This window comes from Triticum aestivum, chromosome 2B, assembly GCF_018294505.1.
Source record: "Triticum aestivum cultivar Chinese Spring chromosome 2B, IWGSC CS RefSeq v2.1, whole genome shotgun sequence".
Taxonomy (NCBI): Eukaryota; Viridiplantae; Streptophyta; class Magnoliopsida; order Poales; family Poaceae; genus Triticum; species Triticum aestivum.
The window spans coordinates 231,670,798-231,692,353 of record NC_057798.1 but is presented as its reverse complement, the minus strand read 5'-3'; positions in this window follow the sequence as shown (position 1 = coordinate 231,692,353).

Below are 21,556 nucleotides of genomic sequence, written 5' to 3'. Positions count from 1 at the left end.
GAAAAAGGTCACCGCAACAACAAAAAATTGCAATATATAAAGCACTAGAACAAAAACTAATTGGACCATTGGAGGAGTCACATACCGAAGAACAATCTCCCAAAACAGTTTTGGAAATGGAGCAATGAGCAAGGAGATCGAAAATGGTAGCAAGATGAGCAAGGACACAGGTTTGAGCAATGGTGGGATTTTTTCTAGAGGAAGACGGAGTGGATGGGTGCTGGAATAAGTGAGGGGGACCCACATGGGACCCACAAGCCCTGTAGGCGCGCCCAGGGGGTGGGCGCGCCCTGTGGGCTTGTGGCCCACTGGTGCATCCCCCTCGTGTGTTCTCAGTGCCAAAAATTCTCAAATATTCTAGAAAAAATCATACTAAATTTTCAGGGCATTTGGAGAACTTTTATTTTCTGGTCATTTTATATTGCACGGATAATTCAGAAAATAGAAAAATAACAATAATTTTGCTTTTTTATTATAAATAATAGGAATTAAAAGGTAGGTACATAAAGTTGTGTTTACTAAATTCATCCATCTCATGCCCATCAAAAGGAATCCATAACAAGGTTGATCAAGTCTTATTAACAAACTTCTTCCGAGTGACATGAAACCAGAGAATCTTCGCATCACACTAGGTTACCTCAATGGGGATATGCATATCCGAAACAATAAGAATATCATATTTCTTTTTGATAGTAGGAATAGGGAATTCAAAATCTCTAACAGCAATCGTTGAAATTTTTCCAATAGAATTGATGCTATTAACTTGAGCTTGTTTCTTCGGAAAGTGTACCGTATGCTCATTACCATTAACATGAAAAGTGACATTGCCCTTGTTGCAATCAATAACAGCCCCTACAGTATTCAAAAAGGGTCTACCAAGGAGGATCGACATACTATACTACCTGTGTCGGGTTATCAAGACCATGTATTTCCTCAATAGGTGATAAATTCTTAACATCTTTAGCTTTTATACCTTTTTATTTCATAGATTTCTTTGCCTCTTGCATATCTTCAGGACTAAGAAATAGAATACCCCTTTTCTACGGAGTTGGCTTAAGAGTTGGTTCAGGAAGAGTCCAATCATTATCATTACTCAATATATTATTCAATAGTACTTCAGCTTGTTCAACAGTTCGTTCCCTGAAAACACAACCAGCACAACTATCTAGGTGGTCCCTATAAGCATCGGTTAGTCCATTATAAAAGATATCAAGTTTTTCATTTTTCTTGAGAGGATGACCGGAAAAATGATTAAGTAATTGGAGAAGCCTCCCCAAGCTTGCGGGAGACTCTCTTCTTCAAGTTGCACAAAGTTAAATATTTCCTGTAAGACAACTTGTTTTTTATGAGCATGAAAATATTTTTCAGAGAAGTAATATATCATATCCTGGGGACTACACACACAACTAGGAGCAAGAAAATTAAACTATATCTTACATCACCCTTTAATGAGAAAGGAAACAACTTAAGAATATAGTAATAACGAATTTTTTCCTCATGAGCAAATAGGGTGGCTCTATCATTCAATTTAGTAAGATGTGCCACAATAGTTTCAGATTCATAACCATGGAAAGGATCAGGTTCAACCAAAATAATTAACTCAGGATCGACCGAGAATTCATAATCCTTATCAGTAACAAATATAGGTGAAGTAGCAAACTTAGGATCATATTGCATTCTAGCATTCAAAGATTTTTCTTTCAGCTTGACTAGTAATTTCTTAAGATCATCTCTATCTTTGCAAGCAAAAACGTCTCTAGCAGTTTCTTCATCCATAATATAACCCTCAGGTACCTTAGGAAATTCATATCTAGGGGGAGAATCATAATCTTCAGTTTCAATAATATCACCAGTTTCAGTAATCTCATTCTCTCTAACCCTAGCAAGTTTTTCATCAAGAAATTCACCTAGTGGCACAGTGTTATCAAGCAAAGTACTAGCATCATCATAAGTATCACTCATAGCAGAATTAGCATCATCAATTACTTGCGACATATTAAGATTACTAGTAGGTGGTGGTGTCGCAAGCTTACTCAAAACAGAAGGTGAATCAAGTGTAGAGCTAGATGACAGTTCCTTACCTCCCCTCATAGTAGAGGGATAGATCTCGGTTTTGGTATCTTTCAAATTCTTCATCGTGATCAACAGATATAAATCCCATGTGACTCAGAGAATAGAGCTATGCTCCCCGACAATGGCACCAGAAAAAGGTCTTGATAACCCACAAGTATAGGGGATCACAATAGTTTTCGAGGGTAGAGTATTCAACCCAAATCTATTGATGCGACACAGGGGAGCCAAAGAATATTCACGAGTATTAGCAGTTGAGTTGTCAATTCAATCACACCTGAGAGATTTAATATCTGCAACAAAGTGTTTAGTAGCAAACTAGTATGATAGTAATGGTAACAACGGCAAAAGTAACAATAGCAGTTTTGTAGCGATTGTAATAGCAGTAGCAACGAAAGTAACTTAACAAAGATCAATATGTGAAAATCTCGTAGGCAATGGATCGGTGATGGATAATTATGTTGGATGGCATTCATCATGCAAAAGTTAACCTAGGGTGACACAGAACTAGCTCCAATTCATCGATGTAATGTAGGCATGTATTCCGTATATAGTCATACATGCTTATGGAAAAGAACTTGCATGACATCTTTTGTCCTAGCCTCCCATGGCAGCGGGGTCCTAATGGAAACTAAGGGATATTAAGGCCTCCTTTTAGTAGAGAACCAGAACAAAGCATTAGCACTTAGTGAAGACATGAACTCCTCAAACTACAGTAATCACCGAAAAGAATCCCAATTATTGTCACCTTGGGGTATGCGGATCATAACTCCTAATAGGTGTCTACAACTTGCAAGATCGGATCAAGAACACATAAATATATTCATGGAAACATAAAGAGTTCAGATCTGAATTCATGGCATTCGGGCCCTAGTGACAAGCATTAAGCATAACAAAGTCATAGCAACATCAATCTCAGAACATATTGGATACTAGGGATCAAACCCTAACAAAACTAACTCAATTACATGATAAATCTCATCCAACCCATCCACTACTAGGGAAATGCCTATACACAAGAGCTTACTAGTAGCGCTTTTTACAAGAAACCGCTGCTACTACTTATCAGTAGCGCTTGCTCATGGTAAGCACTGCTACTATGCACTTACCAGTAGCGTCGTGTTCATAAAACACGCTACTACTACAATTGCCAGACCGTTGCCGGCAGGCCATAGTAGTAGCGCTTGTATGTAGAAAGCATTACTGCTATTGTATGTAGCAGTAGCGCTTTCTGCATACAAGCGCTACTACTACAGGCACCTTATCCACGCTCCGGCCCGCGCTTGACCTCACTCTCCCCCTCACACACTCTCACTCGCGTGCCTCCACTGCACACCGTCGCTGCCACCGTCCCCCGCACCGGTCTTCTCCCACCGGCCACCCTCGCTAGCGCCGACTCTCCTCCCCCACCGGCCGACCTCCTGCGTCGGCCCTCGTCTCCCGCCGGCCGCCCCCCCTGCGCCGGTCGTCCTCCACTGAGAGGTAATCCTCGTCCCTCCTCCCTCCTCCTCCCTAGTTAATTTTGAACCCTAGCTAGTTGAAAATTTTAGGTTAAATCTTAGAATAATGTAGTAGGTTATGATCTTAGGTGTTTAATTTTAGAATAATGTAGTATGAACCCTAGCTAGTTATGATCGAACCATGTTCAAAATGTAGGTTTTTAATTAGGTGTACTTAATATAATTGAGGTATTTAAGGTGTTTAATCTTAGACTAATGTAGTATGAACCCTAGTTATGATCGAACCATGCTCAACATGTCAAATTTGTTGTTATTTTTTTAGTTAAAGCATTTATTCCCGCATCGACGTCGACGATGCCTATCCCGCATCCTCGTCGTTGACTCGGCGGAGGACACCTGCTTGATGAGGAGCCAGCCCGTCATTGACCAGAACCTTCTTTGGTGGCAGTCGCGTGGGCCAGTGATGGTGCGGAGGCTTGAGGACCTCGTGGAGGTGGTACGTCACCGTGTCAGCGAGGAGGACGAGCACGTCCGTCGCTACATGGTTGCGTTGAAGTGCATGTTCTCCAATACCTGGCAGGTTCTTCAGGGATCTCACTGGAGCTATGATCCTACGATGGTTCCTGCTCGGGTGTCCATCACCCGTGCCGATACCCATCGTTCGCTAGGGTTTTAGCTATATTAGTGATGTTATATGTATGATACTATTCAAGATATATTAGTGATAATATTCGATGATGTACGGACGAAAGAGATGATTTAGTTTTGCTTATTGAATGCATGCTAATTTGAATACTTATTTATTTTACGATTTGGTTTTGCTTATTGAATGCTAAAATTGGAAAACTACTCCTAATTTGAATGCCCAAGTGGCCAGCCATGTTTGCAGGTTACACCTCCGAGTGGCCTATGTTTTGCCGGAGTGTTGATTAATTCCCGTTCCGGCAAATTTCAGGCACTCGAGATGTACTTTTTTAGCAAAGGTCATGCCATATTTTTCCATGAATTCTGGGATGACTTGTGCTAGAATATGTAGGAAATATCGAGTGGCCTGGATTTTCTAGAAAGATAATTAAACGACTTATCGGGTTGACTTTAAGTCCGTCGAGGCCCCATACATGACAATCAAAAAGTGAGTGAGGGAGTGTGTCCACCATATGTGAGAGAAGAATAATGCCGACTGTTGTCGTGGGGGTCGCTTCTCCTTCATTCCCGTGTGCTATACATTTTGGTTGAATGCACTCGGGATGAAGGGAGGAGCGACCATCACCAACGGTCGAATATATACACCACGTGAGCTGAGAGTTTTCAAAAAAAGACTCGATGGACCGATAGTCAACCAGTGCTGAATAATAATGATCTAATTTAGTTTTTGTAGTACATATATTGAATTATACAAGTTTAATCTTTGAATTATGAACCTCTACTTCCTCTACAACCAAGTAGTTGCCTTCGACTGATTTTCAATGTTTCAAATATGAACATATATAGGAAATGTCTGACGACGAAAGGAAATTTGGTATGTGCGAATACTATGAAGACGAGCGCGGCATGTGCGACAGGCCTCACCTAGTTGGTGGTAGGCGCTTCAGCATCGTGCTGGATGAGAACTTCGAAGTGGATACAGTAAGTCACAACAACAAGTCTTTTTTTCGTAATTAAGCATGACTTCTGCTACTTCTGCGTTTTTTGCTTCAACTTATAATTTTATTTTTTTACAATTCTACTAGCGTATCCCCTGTCATGCAAGAATCTATGTCTTGGATAAGATTGGTTTTAGTACTATGGAAAGTATGGAGGTAAAGAAAGTTCACTTGAGGACCGAGCATGGTTATACTTTCACCGCAAAATTATACAATGCAGACACCTACTCCTAGTTTGAATGCAAAAGTTGGAGAGCACTATGCAAGGCTTATGCATTTGAGCCTAATATGGTTACCACCTTTGATATTCATCCGTAAGATGAAATTGAAGGTAATATAGACATCTGGGTCGACGTGCAGACGCCTCCAGTTCTACTATTATGTGAGTTTCTCAACCATATTTATGTCTTGGATATTGTTTATTCAAAAATAGTTGACAACTTATTTCTATTGACAGCTTATTTTCATTCAAGCAAACCTGTCCGAAGCTTGGTAGACATGACCTACTACTGTCCTGGGGCTGAAGTAAACTGCGAGGAGATAAGTCATTATGTTTCATGGTTTGAGGATCTTCATACCGTGAAGACAAATTATTTTCATGGATTTGAAAATCTTAGTACTGAAAACGTGCGACCAATAGTGTTCATACTGAACTACGGTAACATCTATTTAGGAAAGATGGTAACATTTTTACTATTTTTCCTCTGTGCATCTTTTGCATACATTATTTTTAAGCTAAACTTCATTGCTAATTAGTATGTTACTATGATGTTCTTCAACAGGGACTCCCGATGATAGTTGTGCCTCAGTGGATCGAGGCTAAAGGTCTCATCTCCATGGTTAGCATATGGCCAAGACATCCTACAATGCACATCAATGCATTCAGGATTTCTAAAAGAGAGCAAGTCTTAATAGTCAATGACCGGAACAAAATTGTGAATGATCGTAGAGAAGTACTAGGGGCAGCAATCAGAAGCGCAACCCCCAATTAGGAGACAAATTCATCTGCATTCTCCAATATGATGAAGCAGAGTGTTATACATGTTCTATGCTATTTTACCTGAGAGAGAGCAGCATGAGTGATTAGCTAGCTAGAATGAGTTTGAAGATGATGATGTGCTACACTATGACTATGATGATTAAATAGCTAGTGTTGGTGATAATGACTATGATGATTATTATTAGCTAGTGTTGGTGGTGATTAGATAGCTACCGTACCTAGTGTTGGTGGTGATTAGCTAGCTAGAATGAGTTTGAAGATAATGATGGGCTACACTATGACTATGATCAATGGTAATGACTATGATGATGATTAGTTAATATATACAACAGTGGGTGAAATGAATGATGATTACTTAGTATACTTTCGACATGCACCACATGTTGCCTCCACTTGAATCTTATCAACATTCATTTCACCCACTGTTGTATCTACTAACTAATCATGGTGATAAAATCATATGACGAAAATACTGTATATAAAACCTATACAAATACAGTGAAAATAAGCTGCAATTTTAAAAATACAGGAAAAATAAGTAGTAGCGCTTTTCAAAAGAAATGCTACTGCTACTTACTACTATCTGATACGTCTCCATCGTGTCTACTTTTCAAAACACTTTTGCCCTTGTTTTGGACTCTAAATTGCATGATTTGAATGGAACTAACCCGAACTGACGTTGTTTTCAGCATAACTGCCATGGTGTTATTTTTGTGCAAAAATAAAAGTTCTCGGAATGACCTGAAAATCCACGGAGCAACTTTTCGGATTTAATAAAAAATATTGGCGAAAGAATCAACACTAGGGGGGCCATACCCTATCCACAAGGGTGGGGGCGCACCCCCTGCCTCATGGGCCCCTGAGGCTCCACCAACGTGAACTCCAACTCCATATATTCACATTCGGGGAGAAAAAAATCAGAGAGAAGGATTCATCGCGTTTTACGATACGGAGCCACTACCAAGCCCTAAACTCTTTCGGGAGGGCTGACCTGGAGTCTGTTCAGGGCTCCAGAGAGGGGAATCCACCACCGTCATCATCATCAACCTTCCTCCATCACCAATTTCATGATGCTCACCACCGTGCGTGAGTAATTCCATCATAGGCTTGCTGGACGGTGATGGGTTGGATGAGATTTACCATGTAATTAAGTTAGTTTTGTTAGGGTTTGATCCCTAGTATCCATTATGTTCTAAGATTGATGTTGCTATGACTTTGCTATGCTTAATGCTTGTCACTAGGGCCCGAGTGCCATGATTTCATATCTGAACCTATTATGTTTTCATGAATATATGTGAGTTCTTGATCCTATCTTGCAAGTCTATAGTCACCTATTATGTGTTATGATCCGTTAACCCCGAATTGACAATAATCAGGGTACTTACCGGTGATAACCGTAGTTTGAGGAGTTCATGTATTCAGTAAGTGTTAATGCTTTGGTCCAGTACTCTATTAAAAGGAGGCCTTAATATCCCTTAGTTTCCAATAGGACCCCGCTGCCACGGGAGGATAGGACAAAAGATGTCATGCAAGTTCTTTTCCATAAGCATGTATGACTATATTCGGAATACATGCCTACATTACATTGATGAACTGGAGCTAGTTCTGTGTCACCCTATGTTATAACTATTGCATGAGGAATCACATCCGACATAATTATCCATCACTGATCCAATGCCTATGAGCTTTTCACATATTGCTCTTTGCTTAGTTACTTTACCGTTGCCACTGTTACAATTACTACAAAACTGCTACTATTACTTTTGCCGCTGTTACCGTTACTTCCATACTACTTTGCTACTAAATACTTTGCTGCAGATATTAAGTTATCCAGGTGTGGTTGAATTGACAACTCAACTGCTAATACTTGAGAATATTCTTTGGCTCCCCATGTGTCGAATCAATAAATTTGGGTTGAATACTCTACCCTTGAAAACTGTTGCGATCCCCTATACTTGTGGGTTATCAAGACTATTTTCTGGCGCCGTTGCCGGGGAGCATAGCTCTATTCTTTGAGTCACTTGGGATTTATATCTGCTGGTCACTATGAGGAACTTGAAAGACAAAAGAACTAAGATTTATCCCTCAACTACGAGGGGAGGTAAGGAACTGCCATCTAGCTCTGCACTTGATTCTCCTTCGGTTATGAGTAAACTTGCGACACCTAAACCTGCTTCTGCTATTAATTCTGATATGTCGCATGTTATTGATGATGCCACTTCTGTCATGCATGATACTTATGATGAAACTACTTCTATGCTTGATACTACTGTGCCATTAGGTGAATTTATTGATGAACAACTTGCTAGGGCTAGAGAGAATGAAATTATTGATGAAAGTGATGATGAAGGTTCTCCCCCTAAATATGAATTGCCTGTTGTGCTTGAGGGTTATGTTATGGATGAAGAAACTGCTAGAGATTTTCTTGCTTGCAATGATAGATCTGATCTTAAGAAGTTACTAGCTAAGCTTAAGTGAAAGTCTCTGAATGCTAAAATGAAATATGACCCTGCTTTTGCTACTTCACCTAGCTGTATTACTGATAAGGATTATGATTTCTCTGTCGATCCTGAGATAATTACTTTGGTTGAATCTGATCCTTTTATTGGCTATGAATCTGAAACTGTAGTGGCACATCTTACTAAATTGAATGATATAGCCACCCTATTCACTAATGATGAGAAAACTCACTATTACTATATCCTTAAGATATTTCCATTATCATTAAAGGGTGATGCTAAAACATGGTTTAATTCTCTTGATCCTGGTTGTGTGCGTAGTCCCCAGGATAAGATTTATTACTTCTCTGCTAAATATTTCCCTGCTCGTAAGAAACAAGCTGCTTTAAGGGAAATATATAATTTTGTGCAAATTGAAGAAGAGAGTCTCCCACAAGCTTGGGGGAGGCTTCTCCGATTACTTAATGCTTTGCCTGATCATTCTCTCAAGAAAAATGATATACTTGATATCTTTTATAATGGACTAACCGATGCTTCCAAAGACCACCTGGATAGTTGTGCTGGTTGTGTTTTCAGGGAAAGAACAGTCGATCAAGCTGAATTGCTATTGAATAATATGTTGACTAATGAAAACAATTGGGCACTTCCTGAACCAACTCCTAAGCCAACTTCGATGAAAATAGGTGTTCTATTTCTCAATCCCGAAGATATGCAAGCGGTAAAGAAATCTATGAAAGAAAAAGGTATTAAAGCTGAAGATGTTAAAAATTTACCTCATGTTGAAGGAATACATGGCCTTAATATACCACCTATTGAAGGAATACATGGTCTTGATAACCCGACACAGGTAGTAAAGGTAAATTCTCTCTATAGATATGATAAAGTTGAAACCCCGTCCACTAAGTTTGCTAGCCAATGCTTGGATGAATTTGATGACTTTATGGCTAAACAAGAAAACTTCAATTCTTATGTTGGTAGACAATTGCTTATATGATTGCACACTTGAGTGATTATATGTCTAGAGTTAAGGGTGAACTTAAACTCATTAGTAAACATGCTTCTATGGTTACCACCCAAGTAGAACAAGTGCTTAAGGCTCAAAATGATTTGCTCAGTGAATTGACTAATAATAAACATGACTTTGCTGTTAGAGTAGCAACTAGAGGGGGTAAAATGACTCAGGAACCTTTGTATCCTGAGGGCCACCCTAAGAGAATTGAGCAAGATTCTCAGAGAAATAATGTTGATGCACCTAGTCCTTCTAAAAAGAATAAGAAGAAAAATGATAGGACTTTGCATGCTTCTGGTGAACCTGTTGTAGACACACCTGAGAATCCCAATGATATTTCTATTTCAGATGCTGAAACACAATATGGTGATGAACATGGACCTAGTGATAATGTTAATGATAATGTTCATGTTGATGCTCAACCTAGCAATAATAATGATGTAGAGATTGAACCTGTTGTTGATCTTGATAACCCACAATCAAAGAATCAACGTTATGATAAGAGAGACTTTGTTGCTAGGAAGCACGGTAAAGAAAGAGAACCATGGGTTCAGAAACCCATGCCTTTTCCTCCTAAACCATCCAAGAAAAAGGACGATGAGGATTTTGAGCGCTTTGCTGAAATGATTAGACCTATCTTTTTTGCGTATGCATTTGACTAATATGCTTAAAGTGAATCCTTATGCTAAGTACATGAAAGATATTGTTACAAATAAAAGAAAGATACCGGAAGCTGAAATTTCCACCATGCTTGCTAATTATACTTTTAAGGGTGGAATACCTAAGAAACTAGGAGATCCAGGAGTACCAACTATACCATGTTCCATTAAAAGAAACTATGTTAAAACTGCTTTATGAGATCTTGGAGCGGGTGTTAGTGTTATGCCTCTCTCTTTTTATCGTAGACTTGAATTGAATAAGTTGACACCTACTGAAATATCTTTGCAAATGGCCGATAAATCAACCGCTATACCTGTCGGTATTTGTGAGGATGTGCCTGTTGTGGTTGCAAACATCACTATCCTAACGGACTTTGTTATTCTTGATATTCCCGAGGACGATAGTATGTCGATTATCCTTGGTAGACCCTTTTTGAATACTACAGGGGCTGTTATTGATTGCAACATAGGCAATGTCACTTTTCATGTTAATGGTAATGAGCATATGGTACACTTTCCGAGGAAACAACCCCAAGTTCACAGTATCAATTCTATTGGAAAAATTCAATTGATTATTATTGGAGGTTTTGAATTTCCTCTTCCTACTGTCAAGAAGAAATATGATATTCTTATTATTGGGGATGTTCATATCCCCGTTGAGGTAACCTAGTGTTATTCAAAATTTCTCCGGTTCCATGTTATTCGAAATGAGTTTGTTAACAAGACTTTATCAACCTTGTTAGTGGATTCCTTTTGATGAGCATGAGATGGATGAAGTTAGAAAGAAAAACCTTCCGTATCCTCCTTTTACTTTGTATTATTTAGATTAAATAAAGGAAAAAAGTATTTTCTGTCTGTTTTCTGAATTATCCGTGCAATAAAAAATACCCCAAAAAATAAAAGTTCTCCAAATGCCCTAAAAATTAAATATGATTTTTTCTGGAATATTTGAGAATATCTGGCACTGAGAACACATCAGGGGGAGCAGGCACCTGGCCACGAGGGTCCAGGGCGCTCCCACCCCCTAGGGCGCACTCCCTGCCTCCTGGGCCCATGGTGGACCCCCTCCACTTATTCCTGCACCCATACACTTCTTCTTCCTCCCAAAAAATCACCATCCAGCTCAAGCACGAGTTCTAGCTCATTTTGCTGCCATTGTCGATCTCCTTGCTCAAAGCTCCATTCACAAAACTGCTTTGGGGGATTGTTCTTTGGTATGTGACTCCTCCAATGGTCCAATTAGGTTTTGTTCTAGTGCTTTATTCATTGCAAATTTGTGCTGCCTAGGTGACCCTGTTCTTGAGCTTGCATGTCAAATTTATATGGTCCCAAGTAGTTCTAATGCATGATATAGTCTCTAGGAACTTGTGGGAGTAGTTGCTATCAATTTTGTTGAGTTTGGTTCGCTTTTATTTTGAGCTACTAAAATTTTCAGAAATTTTTCAGAGGAAGAAATATGTCCAGGAAAATGTACCAAGGCGGTTCTTTAAGGAAGCAAGGACCCAGGCTCGCAATACGTGAGCAGGACGATGAACCACCGTGGGAAGCTCAAGTGCGGCCTTGTGAATGGCTGTTAGAGGAGTTTATGGTCAAAGCAGGCATTAAGGATGAATTTGACGCGTATGTGCGTAATGCCGATCTCGAGGACTTCATATCAGATAAGTGCTCCCAACACTACTACCTTAGTGACTCCTTTGTGAGAAGGTTTAAATTCACGTCTACATGCAATACTCACACTGTCTTATTTGACCTTTATGATAAATCATATACCATGGACCTAGAAGGTTTTAATACTACTTGTAAACTCCCACAGTGGGGCAATGTCAATGAACCTCATAAATCTGAATATAAAGACTTTCTTGCTAGTATCACTGTGGGTGAATCCAGAGAAATCACACAAGCTACCATAGGGAATATTCATTTTCCTACTATACATTATTTTGCTCTCTTCATAGGTAGATGCATTAACGGTAAAGATGAAGCTTGTCACATGTGCATTCCTGATCTTAGTGTCCTCAAGAGTGTTGTATTAGGTGATAAACAATATAACTTGGGGGCTATTGTTGCACGCAGGCTACATATTAATGGTACATGTGGAGATTTTTTTGGTAGGATTTATGCAACTCGTGTGGCTAATTATATTGGTATACCCATACATGGAAGTGATATGGAGTTGCCTCCTGCTTATCTAGATTATAATGCCATGGTTAGCCATCAATTTCTAGAGAGGAATGAACAGTTCCTCCAATACCGATTAATCTTTGACAGGCGTCGCACTGTCCATCTTGCTCTCCCTGCTCCTAGTTTATTTGACTTTCAGGCAAAAAGGAGATATATTATAACTAGGGAGGAGGCGAACGAGTACGAGAGGAGGACGGAAGCAGCTCGCCTCCAAGCTGCAGCTCGTGAGGCAATGGCTACTGCATCTTAGTACTACCCCAGCTACCACTTTGGTCCATGGGCATAGACCAACTTAGGCAAAAGCCTAAGCTTGGCGGAGTACGTATTTCTTACCGACATTACATTCATGTTTACACACTCATTCTAGTTGCCGGTGCTCATACTTTTTCATTGTACTATCCATGCTAGTTTTATTTTCTTTTTCTTGCCTTCTTCTTGTGTGTTTGAATAACCCTAAGAAAAACCAATAAATAAATAAATTAGTTGTAGCTTTTCGCTAGTTTACTTTCCATGCCTGTAGTAGTAGTAATTAAAAGAAAACCCAAAAAGATTTCTCATTCTTCTTTTGCTTGTTGGGAGCTTTCTCGTGTAAATAGTTTTATTTCTTTTCTTTTCTTTGGAGGTCGAGAGGAGAAGATCATGATGAAAATGTTGAGTGGCTCTTATATGCATTATTGTTGATTTAACCAAGATCCCATATTACCTTGTCTTCTCCCTTGAATTGAATGCTTGCAGATTCCAGCTTAGTCCAATGCACGTGCACTATTATTATTATCCACACTGTTTGGTCGTGTAAGTGAAAGGCAATAATGACGATATATGATGAAATGATTGAGATGAGAGAAGCTGGTATGAACTCGACCTATCTTGTTTTTGTAAATATGATTAGTTCATCATTCCTGATTCAGCCTATTATGAATAAACATGTTTGCAATGAAAATTAGAGATTATAGTTGCTTATGCCATGCTTAATTAGCTAGGAGCTTGTAATGGTTTACATTGCGTGCCAACATGCTATTAAAATGGTTGTGATGTGGTATGATAGGGTGGTATCCTCCTTTGAATGATTCGAGTGACTTGACTTGGCACATGTTCACGCATGTAGTTGAAAAAAAATCAACATAGCCTTCACGATATTTATGTTCATGGTGGATTATATCCTACTCATGCTTGCACTCGGTCTTGATTAATTTTAATGCATGTTCATGATTGTTGTCGCTCTCTAGTTGGTCGCTTCCTAGTCTCTTGCTAGCCTTCACTTGTACTAAGCGGGAATACTGCTTGTGCATCCAAAATCCATAAACCCCAAAGTTATTCCATATAAGTCCACCATACCTTCCTATACGTGGTATCTACCTGTCGTTCCAAGTAAATTTGTATTTGCCAAACTCCAAACCTTCAAATGAAATTCTGTTTTGTATGCTCAAATAGCTCATGTATCAACTAGGGTTGTGTATATCTTCCATGTTAGGCGGGTTATTCTCAAGAAGAGTGGACTCCGCTCCTCACTCACGAGAAAATGGCTGGGCACCGGGATGCCCAGTCCCATGCTCAAATCAAAATAATTGCAAACAAAACTCCCCCAGGATTGTTGTTAGTTGGAGGCACCCGTTGTTTTGGGCAAGCCATGGATTGATGATTGTTGGTGGTGGGGGAGTATAAACTTTACCATTCTGTTTGGGAACCGCCTATAATGTGTGTAGCATGGAAGATATCAAGATCTCTTGGTTGTTATGTTGACAATGAAAGTATACCGCTCAAAATATTATTTATCTCTATTTCAAAATTGAGCTCTAGCACCTCTACAAATCCCCGCCTCCCTCTGCGATGGGCCTATCTATTTACTTTTATGTTGAGTCATCACCCTCTTATTAAAAAGCACCCGCTGGAGAGCACCGCCGTCATTTGCATGCATTACTATTAATTTATATTGAGTATGACTATGACTGGATCTCTTTTACCATGAATTACAATGTTTAGTCAGTCCTTGATCTTCAGAGGTGCTCTGCATTTATGTTTTGCGGTCTCAGAAAGGGCTAGCGAGATACCATCTTGTTATATCATATTATGATTATTTTGAGAAAGTGTTGTCATCCCAGATTTATTATTATTGCTCGCTAGTTGATTATGCCATTGATATGTGTAAACATGAGACACCTAAGTGTTATTGTGAATATGGTTAGTTCATAATCTTTTCTGAAAACTTGAATGTTGGTTTTACATATTTGCAACAAAAAGAGCAAATAGAGTTTGTAAAAGTTTTTCTTTATCACTTTATGTTTGTCAACTAAATTGCTTCAGGACAAGCATGAAGGAAATATGTCCTAGAGGCAATAATAAAGTTATTATTTATTTCCTTATTTCATGATAAATGTTTATTATTCATGCTAGAATTGTATTAACCAGAAACATAATACATATGTGAATACATAGACAAACATAGTGTCACTAGTATGCCTCTACTTGACTAGCTCGTTAATCAAAGATGGTTAAGTTTCTTAACCATAGACATGATTTGTCATTTGATTAACGGGATCACATCATTAGAGAATGATATGATTGACTTGAACCATTCTGTTAGCTTAGCAATTGATCGTTTAGTATGTTGCTATTGCTTTCTTCATGACTTATACATGTTCCTATGACTATGAGATTATGCAACTCCCGTTTACCGGAGGAACACTTTGTGTGCTACCAAACGTCACAACGTATCTGGGTGATTATAAAGGAGCTCTACAGGTGTCTCCGAAGGTACATGTTGAGTTGGCGTATTTCGAGATTAGGATTTGTCACTCCGATTGTCGGAGAGGTATCTCTGGGCCCTCTCGGTAATGCACATCACTATAAGCCTTGCAAGCAATGTGACTAATGAGTTAGTTGCAGGATGATGCATTACATAACGAGTAAAGAGACTTGCCGGTAACGAGATTGAACTAGGTATTGAGATACCGACGATCGAATCTCGGGCAAGTAACATACCGATGACAAAAGGAACAACGTATGTTGTTATGCGGTTTGACCGATAAAGATCTTTATAGAACATGTGATAGCCAATATGAGCATCCAGGTTTCGCTATTGGTTATTGACCGGAGACGTGTCTCGGTCATCTCTACATAGTTCTCGAACCCGTAGGGTCCGCACGCTTAAAGTTTGATGATGGTTATATTATGAGTTTATGTGTTTTGATGTACCGAAGGAGTTTGGAGTCCCGGATGAGATCGGGGACATGACGAGGAGTCTCGAAATGGTCGAGACATAAAGATCGATATATTGGACGACTATATTCGGACATCGGAAAGGCTTCGAGTGATTTGGGTATTTTTCGGAGTACCGGAGAGTTACGAGAATTCGTATTGGGCCTTAATGGGCCATACGGGAAAGGAGAGAAAGGCCCCAAAGGTTTGCCGCACCCCTCCCCATGGACTAGTCCGAATTGGACTAGGGAGGGGGGCCCTTCCTTCCTTCTCCTTATCCCTTCCCTTCTCCTACTCCCACAAGGAAAGGAGGAATCCTACTCCCGGTGGGAGTAGGACTCCCCCCTTGGAGCGCCCTCCTCCTAGGCCGGCCGCCTCCTGCCTTGCTCTATATACGGGGGCAGGGGGACAACCTATAGACACAACAATTGATCCTTGAGATCTTTTAGCCGTGTGCGGTGCCTCCTCCACTATAATCCACCTTGATAATTTCGTAGCGGTGCTTAGGCGAAGCCCTGCGTCGGTAGAACATCATCATCGTCACCATGCCGTCGTGCTGACGGAACTCTCCCTCAAAGCTCGGCTGGATCAGAGTTCGAGGAACATCATCGAGTTGAACGTGTGCTGAACTCGGAGGTGCCATGCGTTCGGTACTTGATCGGTTGGATCGTGAAGACGTACAACTACATCAACCGCGTTGTGCTAACGCTTCCGCTTTCGGTCTACGAGGGTACATGGACAACACTCTCCTCTCTTGTTGCTATGCATCACCATGATCTTGTGTGTGCCTAGGATTTTTTGAAATTACTACGTTCCCCAACAGTGGTATCAGAGCCTGGTTTTATGCGTTGATGTTATATGCACGAGTAGAACACAAGTGAGTTGTGGGCGATACAAGTCATACTACTTACCAGCATGTCATACTTTGGTTCGGCGGTATTGTTGGATGAAGCGGCCCGGACCGACATTACGCGCACGCTTACGCGAGACTGGTTCTACCGACGTGCTATGCACACAGGTGGCTGGCGGGTGTCAGTTTCTCCAACTTTAGTTGAACCGAGTGTGTCTATGCCCGGTCCTTGTTAAGGTTAAAACAACACTAACTTGACGAACTATCGTTGTGGTTTTGATGCGTAGGTAAGAACGGTTCTTGCTCAGCCCGTAGGAGCCATGTAAAACTTGCAACAACAAAGTAGAGGACAACTAACTTGTTTTTGTAGGGCATGTTGTGTTGTGATATGGTCAAGACATGATGAGATATAAGTTGTTGTATGAGACATGTTTTGTTGAAGTTATCAGCAACTGGTAGAAACCTTATGGTTGTCTCTTTATTGCATAAGATGCAAGCGCCAAATAATTGCTTTACTTTATTGCTATGCGATAGAAATAGTTGCAAGAGCAATAGTTGGCGAGACGACCATGTGACGACGCATTGATATAGATCAAGATGATGGAGATCATGGTGTCATGCCGGTGACGATGGAGATCATGATAGTACTTTGGATATGGAGATCAAAAGGAACAAGATGATGATGGCCATATCATGTCACATATTGCATGTGATGTTTATCTTTTATACATCTTATTTTGCTTAGTTTGGCGGTAGCTTTATAAGATGATCTCTCACTAAATTTCAAGGTATAAGTGTTCTCCTTGAGTATGCACCATTGCGAAAGTTCTTCGTGCTGAGACACCACGTGATGATCGGGTGTGATAGGCTCTACGTTCAAATACAACGGGTGCAAAACAGTTGCACACGCGGAATACTCAGGTTAAACTTGACGAGCCTAGCATATGCAGATATGGCCTCAGAACATTGAGACTGAAAGGTCGAGCGTGAATCATATAGTAGATATGATCAACATAGTGATGTTCACCATTGAAAACTACTCCATCTCACATGATGATCGGACATGGTTTAGTTGATTTGGATCACGAGATCACTTAGATGATTAGAGGGTGTCTATCTAAGTGGGAGTTCTTAAGTAATATGATTAATTGAACTTTAATTTATCATGAACTTAGTCCTGATAGTATTTTGCAAAATTATGTTGTAGATCAATAGCTCGCGTTGTTGCTTCCCTATGTTTATTTTGATATGTTCCTAGAGAAAAACTATGTTGAAAAATGATAGTAGGAATGATGCGGTCTGGGTCCGTGATCTGAGGTTTATCCTCATTGCTGCACAGAAGAATTATGTCCTTGATGCACCGCTAGGTGACAGACTATTGCAGGAGCAAATGCAGACGTTATGAACGTTTGTCTAGCTCAATATGATGACTACTTGATAGTTTAGTGCACCATGCTTAACGACTTAGAATCGGGACTTCAAAAACGTTTTGAATGTCATCGACCATATGAGATGTTCCAGGAGTTGAAGTTAATATTTCAAGCAAATACCCGAGTTGAGAGATATGAAGTCTCCAACAAGTTCTATAGCTAAAAGATGCAGGAGAATTGCTCAACTAGTGAGTATGTGCTCAGATTGTCTGGGTACTACAATCGCTTGAATCAAGTGGGAGTTAATCTTCCAGATAAGATAGTGATTGACAGAGTTCTCTAGTCACCATCACCAAGTTAGTAGAACTTCGTGATGAACTATAGTATGAAAGGGATGACGAAAATGATTCCCGAGCTCTTCGTGATGTTGAAATTGACGAATGTAGAAATCAATAAAGAACATCAAGTGTTGATGATTGACAAGGTCACTAGTTTCAAGAAAAAGGCAAAGGGAAAGAAAGGGAACTTCAAGTAGAATGCCAAGCAAGTTGTCACTCCCGCGAAGAAGCCCAAAACTGGACCAAAACCTGAAACTGAGTGTTTCTACTACAAAGGAAATGGTCACTGGAAGCGGAAATTCCCTGAATATTTGGTGGATAAGAAGGATGGCAGAGTGAACAAGGGTATATTTGATATACAGGTTATTGATGTGTACCTTACTAGTGTTTATAGTAGCCCCTGGATATTTGATACTTGTTCGGTTGCTAAAAAATAGTAACTCGAAACAGGAGTTACAGAATAAACAGAGACTAGTTGAGGGTGAAGTGACGATGTGTGTTGGAAGTGGTTCCAAGATTGATATGATCATCATCGCACACTCCCTATACTTTCAGGATTAGTGTTGAACCTAAATAAATGTTATTTGGCGTTTGCGTTGAGCATGAATATGATTTGATCATGTTTATTGCAATGCGGTTATTCATTTAAAGTCAGAGAATAATTGTTGTTCTGTTTACATGAATAAAACCTTCGATGGTCATACACCCAATGAAAATAGTTTGTTGGATCTCAATCGTCGTGATACACATATTCATAATATTTATGCCAAAAGATGCAAAGTTGATAATGATAGTGCAACTTATTTGCGGCACTGCCGTTTGGATCATATCGGTGTAAAGCGCATGAAGAAACTCCATAAAGATGGACTTTTTGGAATCACTTGATTATGAATCATTTGATGCTTGCGAACCGTGCCTTATGGGCAAAATGACTAAAACTCCGTTCTCCGGAACAATGGAATGAGCTACTGACTTGTTGGAAATAATACATACCGATGTATGCGGTCCAATGAGTGTTGATGCTCGTGGCGAGTATCGTTATTTTCTGACCTTCACAAATGATTTGAGCATATATGAGTATATCTACTTAATGAAGCACAAGTCTGAAACATTTGAAAAGTTCAAAGAATTTCAAAGTGAAGTGGAGAATCATCGTAACAAGAAAATAAAGTTTCTATGATCTGATCGTAGAAGAGAATATTTGAGTTACGAGTTTGGCCTTCATTTAAAAACAATGTGGAATAGTTTCACAGTTCACGCCACATGGAACACCATAGTGTAATGGTGTGTCCAAACGTCGTAACTGCACTTTATTGGATATGGTGCGATCTATGATGTATCTTACCGATTTACCACTATCATTTTGGGGTTATGCATTAGAGACAGCTGCATTCACATTAAATAGGGCACCATCTAAATCCGTTGAGACGACACCGTATGAAATATGGTTTAGCAATAAACCTAAGCTGTCGTTTCTTAAAGTTTGGGGTTACGATGCTTATGTGAAAAAGTTTCAGCATAATAAGCTCAAACCCAAATCGAAGAAGTGCATCTTCATAGAATACCCAAAAGAGACTATTGGGTACACCTTCTATCACAGTTCCGAAGGCAAGATCTTTGTTGCTTAATATGGATCCTTTCCAGAGAAGGAGTTTCTCTCGAAAGAAGTGAGTGGGAAGAAAGTAGAACTTGATGAGGTAACTGTGCCTACTCCCTTATTGGAAAGTAGTTCATCACAGAAATCTGTTCCTGTGATTCCTACACCAATTAGTGAGGATGCTAATGATGATGATCATGTAACTTCAGATCAAGTTACTACCAAACCTCGTAGGTCAACCAGAGTAAGATCCGCACCAGGGTGGTACGGTAATCCTGTTCTGGAGGTCATGTTACTTGACCATGGCGAACCTACGAACTATGAGGAAGCGATGATGAGCCTAGATTCCACGAAATGGCTTGAGGCCATGAAATCCGAGATGGGATCCATGTATGAGAACAAAGTATGGACTTTGGTTGACTTGCCCGATGATCGGCAAGCCATCAAGAATAAATGGATCTTCAAGAGGAAGATGAACGCTGATAGTAATGTTACTATTTACAAAGCTCGAATTGTCGCAAAAAGGTTTTTGACAAGTTCAAGGTGTTGACTATGATGAGATTTCCTCACTCGTAGCGAAGCTTAAGTCTGTCCAAATCATGTTAGCAAATTGCCGCATTTTATGAAATCTGGCAAATAGATAAACAAAACTGCATTCCTTAATGGATTTATTAAAGAAGAGTTGTATATGATACAACTAGAAGGTTTTGTCAATCCTAAAGGTGCTAACAAAATATGCAAGCTCCAGCGATCCATCTATGGACTGGTGCAAGCATCTCGAAGTTGGAATATACGCTTTGATAAGTTGATCAAAGCCTATAGTTTAATACAGACTTGCGGTGAAGCCTGTATTTAGAAAAAAGTGAGTGAGAGCACTACAACATTTCTGATAAGTATATGTGAATGACATATTGTTCATCGGAAATAATGTAGAATTTTATGGAAAGCATAAAGGAGTATTTGAAAAGATTTTTTTCAAAGAAAGACCTCGGTGAAGTTGCTTATACATTGAGCATCAAGATCTATAGAGATAGATCAAGGCACTTGATAAAGATTTTTTCAATAAGTACATACCTTGATAAGATTTTGAAGTAATTCAAAATGAAACAGTCAAAGAAGGAGTTCTTGCCTGTGTTGCAAGGTGTGAAGTTGAGTAAAACTCAAAGCCCGACCTTGGCAGAAGATAGAAAGAGAATGAAAGTCATTCCCTATGCCTCAGTCATAGGTTCTATAAAGTATGCTATGCTGTGTATCAGACCTATTGTATACCTTACTCTCAGTTTGGCAAGGGAGTACAATTTTGATCTAAGAGTAGATCACTGGACAACGGTCAAGATTATCCTTAGTGAGGACTAAGGAAATATTTCTCGATTATGGAGATGATAAAAGAGCCCGTCGTAAAGAGTTATATTGGTGCAAGCTTTTACACCGATCCAGATGACTCTAAGTCTCTATCTGGATACATATTGAAAGTGGGAGCAATTAGCTAGAGTAGCTCCATGCAGAGCATTGTAGACATAGAATATTGGGATAATTGATTTTATGCCCCTAGTTGGGTCACACTCGGCAGCTTTACCCCTAGTTTCTGAAAACACTTGTTCCTGCCCAAACCACTTTGCTCCTCTTATGCTTTTGCCCTTTGACCGTTTGACCATCACTTTGAAAACTTCATAAAAAATTCATACTAACTCAGAAAAATTCAAATAAGATATCAAAATGTTCAGA